The 12,227-nt window shown below is 42.1% G+C and overlaps 1 pseudogene; it reads right to left on the bottom strand.

Annotated features, from left to right (window-relative positions):
* The window catches only part of LOC110737636, a 73,173-nt pseudogene extending 66,668 nt beyond the window's left edge, over positions 1–6,505 (bottom strand).
* Between the last annotated feature and the right edge of the window lie 5,722 nt (positions 6,506–12,227).

The raw sequence follows: 12,227 nt of genomic DNA on the forward strand, positions 1-12,227 counted from the left end.
GTTGTTTTTATTTTGTTTTTTTTAGAATGACTAAACCCGCCACACAAAGAGATCAAGACACTAAACCAATTCACCAAGCAATTTTAAGGTCAAAAACCCAAGACTTAGCCACACCAAAGGACACCACAAAGAATAATCCACACAATCACAAAAACTCACAAAACCTAAACAATTAATCCTCACAATATTCAATTAAACCCATAATGCTTTACATAAAAGCACAAATACTCAACAACTATCAATTCAACCAAGATTGCAAGCAAAAATAAGCACAAAACAACAAGTTTCAAGTATGGAAATAGTAAGTGGAAGGAACGATTATACCGAGCTTAACGTGGGTGTAAAACCCGCCAATGAACTTTCCTAGCCTTCCTTTCCCTTGCTTGAACCTTTTCCTTCAACCAATTGTTAAAATTTCAATCCAAAAGAAAACCCCCAAATTGATTTTTTTCTTCTTAGGGTTTCGGTTAATGGGTGATTTTTGGGTTGAAGATTGGAGAAAGGAGTAGTATTTTGCGTTTTTGTTGAAAAGGAGTGTTGATTATGGTGGGAAATGTTGAATTTTGGGTGAGAATTTGAGTGTTTGAGGGTTGAGAGGAGGAGTAAGAGGGGTTAGAGAGAAGGAGGAGAACCGTGGGTTTGAGAGGAAGAACAAAAAATTGTGGATTTTTTTTTCTTTTTTTTCGAGCAGTTTCGGCCTTAAATACTTGGTATGCACGGACGTGCAGCATTGGCACGGACGTGCAGCTCAAGTCAGAACGTGCTTAACTTTCTGCCTGTAAAAGCACGGACGTGCCATTATCGGCACGGACGTGCTGCTTTTGGCACGGACGTGCTGCTTTTGGCACGGACGTGCTTAACTTGGCAGAATACTTCTCAACTTTCTGCCTGTAAAAGCACGGACGTGCCATTATCGGCACGGACGTGCTGCTTTTGGCACGGACGTGCTGCTTTTGGCACGGACGTGCTGCTTTTGGCACGGACGTGCTTAACTTGGCAGAATACTTCTCAACTTTCTGCCTGTAAAAGCACGGACGTGCCATTATCGGCACGGACGTGCCATTATCGGCACGGACGTGCTGCTTTTGGCACGTTTACTCTCCTTTTTTTTTTTTTTTTGAGTAAAATTACTAAAATACTCGGGTTGCCTCCCGGAAGCGCTTCTTTATTGTCACTAGCTTGACCATATTACGTTTTCAATCACGAGGGATATCAAATTCATCTAAATGAACTACCTTTGTTTCTTCTTGCACGAAACCATCGAAGTATGCTTTCAACCTTTGGCCATTAACTTTGAATGGTTCACCTTTGTCGTTGGAAATCTCAATGGCGCCATATGGGAATATCTTTGTAATGGTGAAAGGGCCACTCCATCTTGATTTTAGCTTTCCCGGAAACAACTTCAACCGGGAGTTAAATAGCAAGACCTTGTCACCCTCCTTGAACTCTCTCTTGTTGATGTGCTTGTCGTGCCATGCTTTGGTCTTCTCCTTGTAGATCTTTGCACTCTCATATGCATCTAACCTCAACTCTTCCAAGGCATGGAGGTCAAGCATCCTCTTTTCTCCGGCGGATTGGATATCAAAATTCAAGGTTTTGATAGCCCAGTGCGCACGATGTTCCAGTTCCACCGGTAGATGGCATGACTTCCCATAAACGAGCTTGTAAGGGGTGGTGCCAATAGGAGTCTTGAAGGCGGTGCGGTAGGCCCATAGAGCATCATCCAACCTTGATGACCAATCCTTCCTTGACCTATTCACCGTCTTCTCTAGTATCAACTTAATCTCCCTATTTGAAATTTCAGCTTGACCACTTGTTTGAGGGTGGTAAGCCAATGAAACCTTGTGCCTCACTCCGTATTTTTCAAGGAGAGCCTTGAAAGATCGCTTTGCGAAGTGCGATCCTCCATCACTTATTACGGCACGTGGCACACCAAACCTAGGGAAAATGACTTTCTTGAACAACTTGACTACTACCTTAGCATCATTTGTAGGAGATGCAACCGCTTCAACCCACTTTGATACATAGTCGACGGCCACCAAAATGTATTTGTTCCCAAAAGAGGATGGGAAAGGTCCCATAAAATCTATTCCCCACACATCGAAAATTTCCAGCTCTAAAATGTTATTCAAAGGCATTTCGTTCTTTCTTGACAAATTACCGGTCCTTTGACACCGGTCACAAGCTTTAACAACTCCCCATACGTCCTTGAACATAGAGGGCCAATAGAAACCGCATTGCAATATTCTCGCCAATGTCTTGTTAGCACTCATATGTCCTCCACAAGGTGAGGAGTGACACATTGTGATAACTTCATGAATTTCATCGTCGGGGACACACCTTCTAAAAAGACCATCAACACCTTGTTTGAAGAGCAAGGGGTCATCCCAAAGTATTGGCGGACATCATGGAGGAACTTCCGCTTTTGTTGATAGGTGAGGTCGGGAGGAAGGATGGAGCAAGCCAAGTAATTTACAATATCCGCAAACCATGGGGCCGGGGCTTGAATGATTGCGAATAATTGATCATCCGGGAATGAATCATCAATTGGCAAAGCTTCAATTTCACCTTCTACGATCGGTAGCCGTGAGAGATGATCGGCTACTACATTCTCGGCACCCTTCTTGTCCCGAATTTGTATATCGTAGTCTTGTAAGAGCAAGACCCACCTAATCAACCTTGGTTTAGCGTCCTTCTTGGACAGCAAGTACTTCAAAGCCGCATGGTCGGTGAAGACTATAACTTTGGAGCCCACCAAGTAAGACCTAAACTTTTCGATAGCATGGACGATGGCTAGGAGCTCTTTTTCAGTCGTTGTGTAGTTTCTTTGTGCTTCATCAAGAGTTTTGCTAGTGTAATAGATGGCATGGAGCTTTTTATCCTTCCTTTGCCCAAGCACAGATCCAACGGCATAGTCCGAAGCATCACACATGAGTTCAAAAGGGAGCTCCCAATTCGGTGGTTGAATGATGGGAGTCGTGATCAAAGCTTCCTTCAACCTATCAAAGGCTAGCAAACAATCATTAGAAAACACAAAAGGGGCATCCTTTACCAACAATTGAGTGAGCGGCTTAGCGATTTTGGAAAAATCTTTAATGAACCGGCGGTAAAATCCCGCGTGTCCAAGAAAACTCCTTATACCCTTCACATTAGTGGGGGGAGGGAGGCGCTCAATAACCTCAATTTTGGCACGATCAACCTCAATGCCCCTACTAGTAACAACATGTCCCAACACAATACCCTCTTCAACCATGAAATGACATTTTTCCCAATTAAGCACAAGGTTCACCTCTTGACATCTTTTTAACACTTTAATCAAATTACTTAGGCAAGTGTCAAAAGATGAACCGCAAACAGAAAAGTCATCCATAAATACCTCGATTGATGATTCAAGCATGTCGGAAAAGATAGACATCATACACCTTTGAAATGTAGAAGGTACATTACATAATCCAAATGGCATTCTTCGATAAGCAAAGGTGCCAAAAGGGCATGTGAATGTAGTCTTCTCTTGATCCTCGGGTAGGATAGGGATTTGGAGGAATCCTGAATACCCATCCAAGAAGCAATAGTGACTATGTGATGCCAACCTTTCCAAGATTTGATCGATAAAGGGGAGAGGGAAGTGGTCCTTCCGAGTGGATTTGTTCAATTTTCGATAGTCTATGCACATTCTCCACCCGGTGACCGACCTTGTAGAAATGGTCTCACCCTTATCGTTCTTGATAATGGTCATGCCCCCTTTTTTTGGAACAACTTGAACCGGGCTAACCCACTTGCTATCGGAGATAGGGTAGATTATGCCCGCTTCAAGAAGTTTCAAAACCTCTTTTTTAACAACTTCTTTCATGTTGGGGTTGAGCCTTCTTTGGTGCTCAATTGAGGAGTCATGATCATTATCAAGCAAAATCTTGTGCATGCATATCGTGGGACTTATCCCCTTAATGTCATCAATGGCATACCCAATGACACTCCTATACTCCCTCAACACAACTAGGAGTTTCTCAAGGGAAGTGTCATCAAGGTTGGTATTGACAATAACGGGATAAGTCTCATTATCATCAAGAAAAACGTATTTAAGTGAAGGGGGAAGGGGTTTAAGTTCAACCTTAGGAGGAGGCGTAGACCTCTCCTCTTTTACCTCCACCTTAAGTGCTTCAAACTCCCTTGCCTTGCCATGTAGGGGTTGGTCTAACAACAACTTGTACCCCTTAGCTTCATCATCATCATTGTACAAACTTTCCGTGAGGATCGCTTGTAGAGTATCTTTGCTATTGTTCATCATCTTCAATTCCTCCACTTCTCGATCAAGAGTATCGAATCTATTGATATCCTCATACATAGGCTTCCTCATGGCTTGCGAGAATGAGAAAGAAATTTTCTCATCTCCCACATTCAATGTTAGCTTGCCTTGTTTCATATCAATTACCACTCCCGCCGTGTTCAAGAACGGCCTTCCCAAAATGAGAGGAACCTTGTTGTCCTCCTCCATTTCCATCACCACAAAGTCACAAGGTACAAAAACTCTTCCCACTTGTACCGGTACATCTTCAAGTATTCCCATTGGTAACCTAACCGAACGATCGGCTAATTGTATTGAGATTCTTGTTGGCTTCATCTCACCAACTTTTAAATTTTTCGCAATTGAGAAGGGCATCAAGCTTACACTTGCCCCAAGATCACAAAGAGCATCCATGGCTTCCATATCTCCAATCTTCACCGGAATTGCATAGCTACCCGGGTCACCAAGCTTTCGGGGAAGCTTGTTTTGAATGATTGCGCTCACCTCCATTGGAAGGGAGATGGTTGCACTCTCTTCAAGCCTACTTTTGTTGGACAAGAGATCTTTTAAAAATTTTGCATATGTAGGCATTTGTGACATAGCATGAAGAAAGGGAATGTTCACTTGGAGCCCTCTCATGACCTCAAGGAACTTTGAAAACTTCTCATTCAATTTTTTCTCTACCAACCTATGAGGGAAAGGAATAGGTGGCTTGTAGACTCTCATTGGGGGTTTCTCCACTTCAACTTCAACTCCCTCTCCTTTCTTTGTGTCTCCCTCAACACTCTTTTCTTTTTCTTTTCTCTCAACTTCTACCACCTCATTTTCAACATCATTCTCACTTCTCACCTCCACACCCTCATCTCTCTTTTGTGGCACATCTTCACTCATTACCGGACCTTCATACCCTCTCCCGGACCTCAATGTGATAGCCTTGACATTCTCCTTTGGGTTCACAACCGTTGAGCTTGGAAATTGACCACTAGCATTGGAGGTAGAACTCCCAACTTGTTGTGCAATTTGAGCTAGTTGATTCTCAATTATTTTGTTGTGCGCTTGAAGTTGTTGGATGTTGGAGCTCATTTCTGCATTGCTCTTCCCTTGTTGATTTATGAAAGACTCAAGAGCGGCCTCAAGGGAAGTCTTTTGGGGTGGAGGAGGTTGTTGGTTGAATTGTTGTCTTTGTTGGTTTGGATGGCGGTATGGGGCTTGGTGATTTTGTTGATTTTGGTTGTAGATGTTTTGAGGAGGGTTGTTGTAGTTGGATTGTTGGTTTTGATTGGGTTGTCTCCACCCTTGGTTTTGTTGCCTCCAACCTTGATTGAAAGGTTGCTCATTTCTTTGGTTCATGGCCGCAACTTGCTCATTAGTAGCATTGCAATATGAAGCCATGTGATCATTACCCCCACAAGTCTCACAAGACATGACTTGTGGTTGTGGTTGTGAAGAGGAGGTACCGCTTGAGGAGGTTTCTTGGTCTAGCTTGTGAGCTAGCATATCAAACTTTGAGGCAATGAGATCTATTGCACTCAACTCATGCATACCTTTCTTCTTCGGTTGACTTTCTCTTCTATCATATCTATAGGCGTAATGCCTTGCAACTTCTTCAATCATATTCTCGGCTTCTTGCACCGGTAGCTTTTTAAGACTACCACCGGCTCCGTTGTCAAGATTGGCCCTTGAGGTAGGAGTGAGACCGTCGTAGAAGCTTTGAATAATCATCCATAAAGGCAACCCATGGTGTGGACACTTCCTCTTTAGATCCTTGAATCTTTCCCATGCTTCACCTAAGGTTTCATCATCCTCTTGAGTGAAGCTTGTAATCTTCCTTCTCAATTCCGCGGTCTTTTCGGGCGGACAAAACTTCCCAAGAAATGCTTTGGTAACCTCTTCCCATGTTGTTAAGGATCCTTCTTTCACGGACCTCAACCAACACTTAGCCTTGTCCCTAAGAGAGAACCGAAACATATGCATCCAAATGAATTCCTCCGTGAGGTTGTTTTGCTTGATGGTAGTGCACAACTCAAGGAAGTTGTCTAAATGAGCTAGAGGGCACTCATTTGCACTCCCCCCGAACTGTTCACTTTGGATCATCCTTATGAGTTGAGGAGAGAACTCATAGTTGTTTGCATTGGTGGTGGGAAGAAGTATGCCACTCCGAAGTTGGAATGCATCGGGGTGGTCATAGTCTTGTAGAAGTGGAGGAGGCGGTGGGTTGGCCATCTCTTGCTCGTTGTCAAGATTATCCTCCGACTCGGAATCCGTATAAGCTAGAGAAAATTCTGGCGTGCCTTGTAGGAGCCTTCTTACGTTCCTCAAAGTTCTATTTAACTCCGGATCTACGGGGATAAGCGGTGATTGCTTACTCCTCCGTGTCATGCACAGTCAAACAAAGCTAAGGAAAACGTTAGCAATGACTATCACAAAGTAAACACGCTTAAACAAAAACAAAATAAGAAGATTATATACATATACACAAATCTAGACTCATTCAACAATAACTTATTCAATGTGACTTTGCCTCCCCGGCAACGGCGCCAAAACTTGATAGGACGTCGTCAACCTATCAAGAAATAGGACCTAACTCGATCCTACTCAACTAGTAGCAAGGGCAAGAAAGGGTCGAACCCATGAGAGGCGTTGAATCAACCACCAAATGTTATTGTTTAAACAAGCTAGATTAAGTCGGGGGTTTTAAGTTGGTATTACGTCACACTATTCTAATTCAAATCAACTAATTCTAAGAGGTGATTAACAATATTAAGAAGGCCTAGGGCATGGGTTACACCACTAAACTTCATCACGGACCACAAGTAGCATGCATAGAAATGGTGATTTAGGGGATAAATTAGGGGAAGTTATCAAATGCACCCAACTACTCTCTCAAGCTAGAGGGATTACTTGACATCAAAACCATAACCTACTCTCGTGATTATGGGCAAGAAACAAGTGTTAAAACATCCTCACGATAACATGCAAATTCCCTTGACTAGAAATTCCTATTCTCATGGCAAATCAAGTCAATCAAGCATAAGGGAGCTTCCTCAAGTTCATCTCTCGATCCTTCGTTGAGGAAGCTAGATAAATAATTCAAGCAATGGCCAATTACAAGAATTAACAATGAAACCTCTTAAACTCAACTAATTAACACCCCACAATTAACAAATTAGTTCATGCAACAAGTGTTGGTGATTACATTGAGGGTTCACCCAAACCCTAGAAATTAGACTACTCACAATCCATGGAGGTTAAAGCAATTAAAGATTTCAAGGAATTCATGAACAAATTAAAACTAAGAATTAAGTAGAATCTAACAATTAAACATGCAAAGAACAACCAAACAATTAATAAAAAGCAAGAATTAAAGATAGAAGAGAGAAAGAAAGAGTAAGAAAAAATTACTAGAAGCTTCAATAATTGACTAACAATGGTGGAACTTGTCTTCTACAATGATTGGATTGAAAAACCTTCAAAACAAGAACTAAAATCTATGCTAATTTGAGGATTTTTGTGTTTCAAACTAAGAGGAGTATGAAAATCTGGAAAAATTGGGAACCCCTCTAAAATGGTCCAAAGGGGCTATTTATATTACCCCCTAAAATAAGAGGACGGTGAAAACAAGAAACGGGTAAACTGTAGGTCTGCACGGACGTGCTGAAGTTGGCACGTCCGTGCAGACCAAGGCAGAAACTCAGTTTAAGACGACCTGCTGCAGCACGGGCGTGCACCTTTGGCACGTCCGTGCTGCATCATCTGCACGGACGTGCAATATTTGGCACGTCCGTGCAGGCCTTGGCAGAAAGATGGCTTCAGGTCTGCACTCCTGCACGGACGTGCAACATCTTGCACGATCGTGCTGCCTCATAATCACGGAAGCACGTCCGTGCTGCATCATCTGCACGGACGTGCAATATTTGGCACGTCCGTGCAGGCCTTGGCAGAAAGATGGCTTCAAGTCTGCACTCCTGCACGGACGTGCAACATCTTGCACGGCCGTGCAGGGTCTTCTGGGCCCTTTTCTTCGTGTTTTCTTCTACGATGCTCTTGTACTTGGATTCTTTCCATCATTTCCTTGCTTCTAACCTCGGTTTGGTAACCATGGGCTTCATTTGGTCGTCTTTGGACCTAAAATCTCAACAAAAACACTAACAACCCGTGAAGCATAGGATACACAAAAATTGCATAATAATAGGGTAAAAGTGAACCAAAACACAAATTTGTTCAGGTAAACTAGGTTCAAATACGCCCTAAAACTGCATAAAATAGCAAGTTATCACTCACAAATCATAATAAATTGCAAAACTAAAGGAATTAACAACTAAGAACATAAAACCAAACACTAATCTAACATAAACAAGTAATTAAGGATGAAAAGGTACAAAAATAAGTAAATAGAATAACAAAATAGGAGAGAGAGAGTAAGAAATTCTCATTGATATTGCAAGGAGTATCCAAATGTTCAAGTCTCCTTTCAATTCTTCATATTCCAAGCTTTCAACAAGCTTTTCTCACTTTCTCTCTTTAGAAAATGAGAGTTTTTCTCTCTAAAAACCCTAACCTAAGCTAAAACTAAACTAAGAGGATCCCCCCTACAAATGAAGCTAAAGGGATATTATATAACCCCTAAGTAAAAGGGCGGAGAAAACAAGAATCGGCCCGTCTCCAGGTCGGCACGGACGTGCCAAAGGTTGCACGGACGTGCAGACCTGTAAAAATGAGAATAGTAACTTCTGCCTGACCTTGCAAGGACGTGCATCACTTGGCACGGACGTGCAACATTTTCTAGCGATACAGCTTCGTTTTGGAAGGTCATAACTTCTTCATTACTCATTGGAATAAGGCGTGTAAGTAGTCGTTGGAAAGCTCTTGAGATGAACTTTAATCTCCAATTTGAATCACTTCAAAACCTTGAGTAGAAAAAAAGTTATAGTCATTTGAAGTTGACCTTAGTGAAATAATCCTTCCAAAACCCTTCCAAATGCTCTTATTTCACTCTTGTACACTTTTCCTTGCTTCTTTCATTCTTCCATAGCTCCCTTATTTCCTCTTCTTGTCTCCAACTTCTTTTCTTCTTTGTCCAAAAGTTTCAAAGTGCCATATTTATACCTAAATATGCACCAAAATACTAGCAAACCCGTGAAGCATATGATACATAAAAAATGCATAAAATAGAGTAATTAGCGAACTAAGCATTGACTTCCCACAATTCTAGGGCTCAAAATCACTCTAAAATCATACAAAATAACAAGTTATCAACAAGCAACCAAACCCTAAAGTCTCACGCACTCATTCTCTCCTCTCCCCTCACGTCTGCATACGCAGGTGGCGCGTGTGGTGCACGGTGGTGCACAGTGTTGGTCGTGGTTGTTCTTGGCTCGGTTTTCTCCTCCCCTCTCCGTAGATGGTGGTTTGAAGTGTTCGTGCCCGACTATCTAGCAGTAGCGGAGATTCAATCCTAGCTCGTGGACTAAGTAGAGGAACAACGCTTGGGGCTCTATTATATCCCTAATTAATAGTTAATCGCGTCGTGGAAATAACGCATCAAAGGTATGAATTATGTAATTTTTTGTGTGTTATGTTTGTAGATCCTATTTAGGTGCAAACGAATATGATTTGTGAAATTCCGCAATGTAGTACCTAAATCCCTACAGGACGTACTGATTAGAATCTTCAACCCTTTCCATTCAAGTGGTGAGTCCTTTGACAAGCTCAGCGAGACCTTCCATGGTTTTTTCGAGTTTGTCAACATCTTCCTTACTGGTCATTCACTAGTTTCTTCTTTTTTCGAACCGTATTATTGAAGAAGATGTCTTGTATGTAGGAGTTCTCGAACTAGGCGTCCTTCTTTCCTCGACAAAATGCTGTAAAAATTAAACCATTGACTCTTTAATGACTTGACTCTAATCGACTCGTACTCTATAGGGTTGAAAAAGCAAAAAAATGGGTGCATAATTTGTGGGAATCAAGTAGGGAAGACAAGTATTCATAGTTCATGTTGGGAGGAGGTGTAGGGATTTAGGTACTCTAAGAGAAATTTCATGAATCATATTCATACGCACCTAAAACAAGATCGCATGCATAACACACAAGAATCAGATAATTATACCTTTGAAATTCCATGTAGCAAGTTGATTGACAATTCGGGAGAGAATAGAGCCCCAAGCGTTGCTCCTCTACTTAGTCCACGGGATTCGAATGAGCCGTCCACCAATACTAGATAGGTTAGATGAAAGGGAAACACCACGATCACCACCTTTGCGGACAACCGGCCACCACCACGAACCACCACCACCACCGTACACACAACCAGCGCAAGGAGGGGAGAGAGCTGTGAGAGAGAGAGATAGAGAGAGTTTAAGAGGTTAGTTTTTGTGTTTGCTAACTCGGGTTTGATTAACAGTAAACTGTATATTGAAAACCCTAGGCACCTAGTCTATTTATAATCATGTTATAATTAGACTAGGTTAGAAAGCCCGATCCACCTAATCTCCTCTATATGGCCAGCCACCTAGAGGGAGAAGGCCCATCATGGGCCTCTTCCACTTATGCTCAATCTAGGCCCTTTGTGTGACCTTATAGGATCCATTCAGTTAGGCTTTAGACTATTTTTCTAGCCCAAAGATCGTTAGTACCTCTAGTTGTGATATAACGACGACCTAGAAGAACGAACTTAATTATCTCCATAATTTGATCCGTTTATATATCTAGTAATTGCACTTGACGAAAACATAAATCCTTCAAGAGGATACTCTCCGACTTACTCCCTAAAAAAAGTGACGGAAAACAACGCACACAAGACTCTAAGCATGGTCATGGTGTGAAAGAAGACATGTACAAGGTGTGTGCAAGACTCGTGAATGAAAGTGAGATTTACAAGGCTCGTATGATGACCATGGGACTAGACACGTGATTAGACTCATACAAGATCAACTGTTATTAAACTGGTGAGTCGTAACAGTGAGACTCGATGCCAAGACTTCGAAAGAAACGACTAAACCATCGCGTGGCGATGGAACTGCCGCGGGACTATGGTTCTATCACAGAACGACCAGCTTGTCACGAGGCGATTGTCACCATCGTTCTGCGCCACAGATTCAAGTGTCACGCCAATACTAGATTGTCACCGAAATCTATTTTCGGTCATTCTTTTGAAGGTTTAAGCCTAAAAGACTTCTAGGTCAAGCATATTCATTCGTTATGAGTTGATAAAAATTAATCAAATTAATTGAGCAAAATCTTTTTTTGTCCTTTGGTTAGTATATACAAGTCATATGTACAAGAAACAAGTCAAGACAAAGGTTAGGTTAAACACAAGCAAGCTATGCACAAGTACTGAAGTAGTCATAACATGATACAATGAGTTTACCACCTAACCAAAGCTCTAGTTCTCTAAGGTCAAGAGTTTTGGTGTCCAAAAGGATCCATGGTTAAGAGTCCGGATTCATCGCACAGAAGCCTTACCTTAGAAGGGTTAGCGATGGACGGGACTCCGCGAGTTAAACTCAACTCCATGGTTTGGTGAATTCACAAATTCAGATGCACCCATTATCGCACATAGGGTTTTTAGGGTGGATGGAGCGTGAATTCCCAAGGGCTAAAACCACATGTAAAACACATATGGGTTTAGAAAGGTCGGAAAAACTTAATCAAGAAGTAAAATTGTCGAGACAGTACTAGAATTGGGCCAAACACGAAGACAGAAAGCTGGCGCAGAATCGCCAGATCATGTCGCTAAACGGTAGTGTCCATCGTCCGGCAACAGCCTTGTCGCGAAACGACAGGGTTGTCATCCGCCGTTGGTCACTGTCGTCAGACGACAGTTCCAACGCTCTGCGGCAGATTCAGTTTTCAATATTTTTTCGATTTTTCTCAACGTCTTTTCGATTTTTGTTGTGAAAAATATTTTCGACCTTTCCTACATATATGTCCTATGTTTTGACGCATT

The sequence above is a fragment of the Chenopodium quinoa genome, unplaced genomic scaffold (assembly GCF_001683475.1).
Source record: "Chenopodium quinoa cultivar QQ74 unplaced genomic scaffold, ASM168347v1, whole genome shotgun sequence".
NCBI lineage: Eukaryota > Viridiplantae > Streptophyta > Magnoliopsida > Caryophyllales > Amaranthaceae > Chenopodium > Chenopodium quinoa.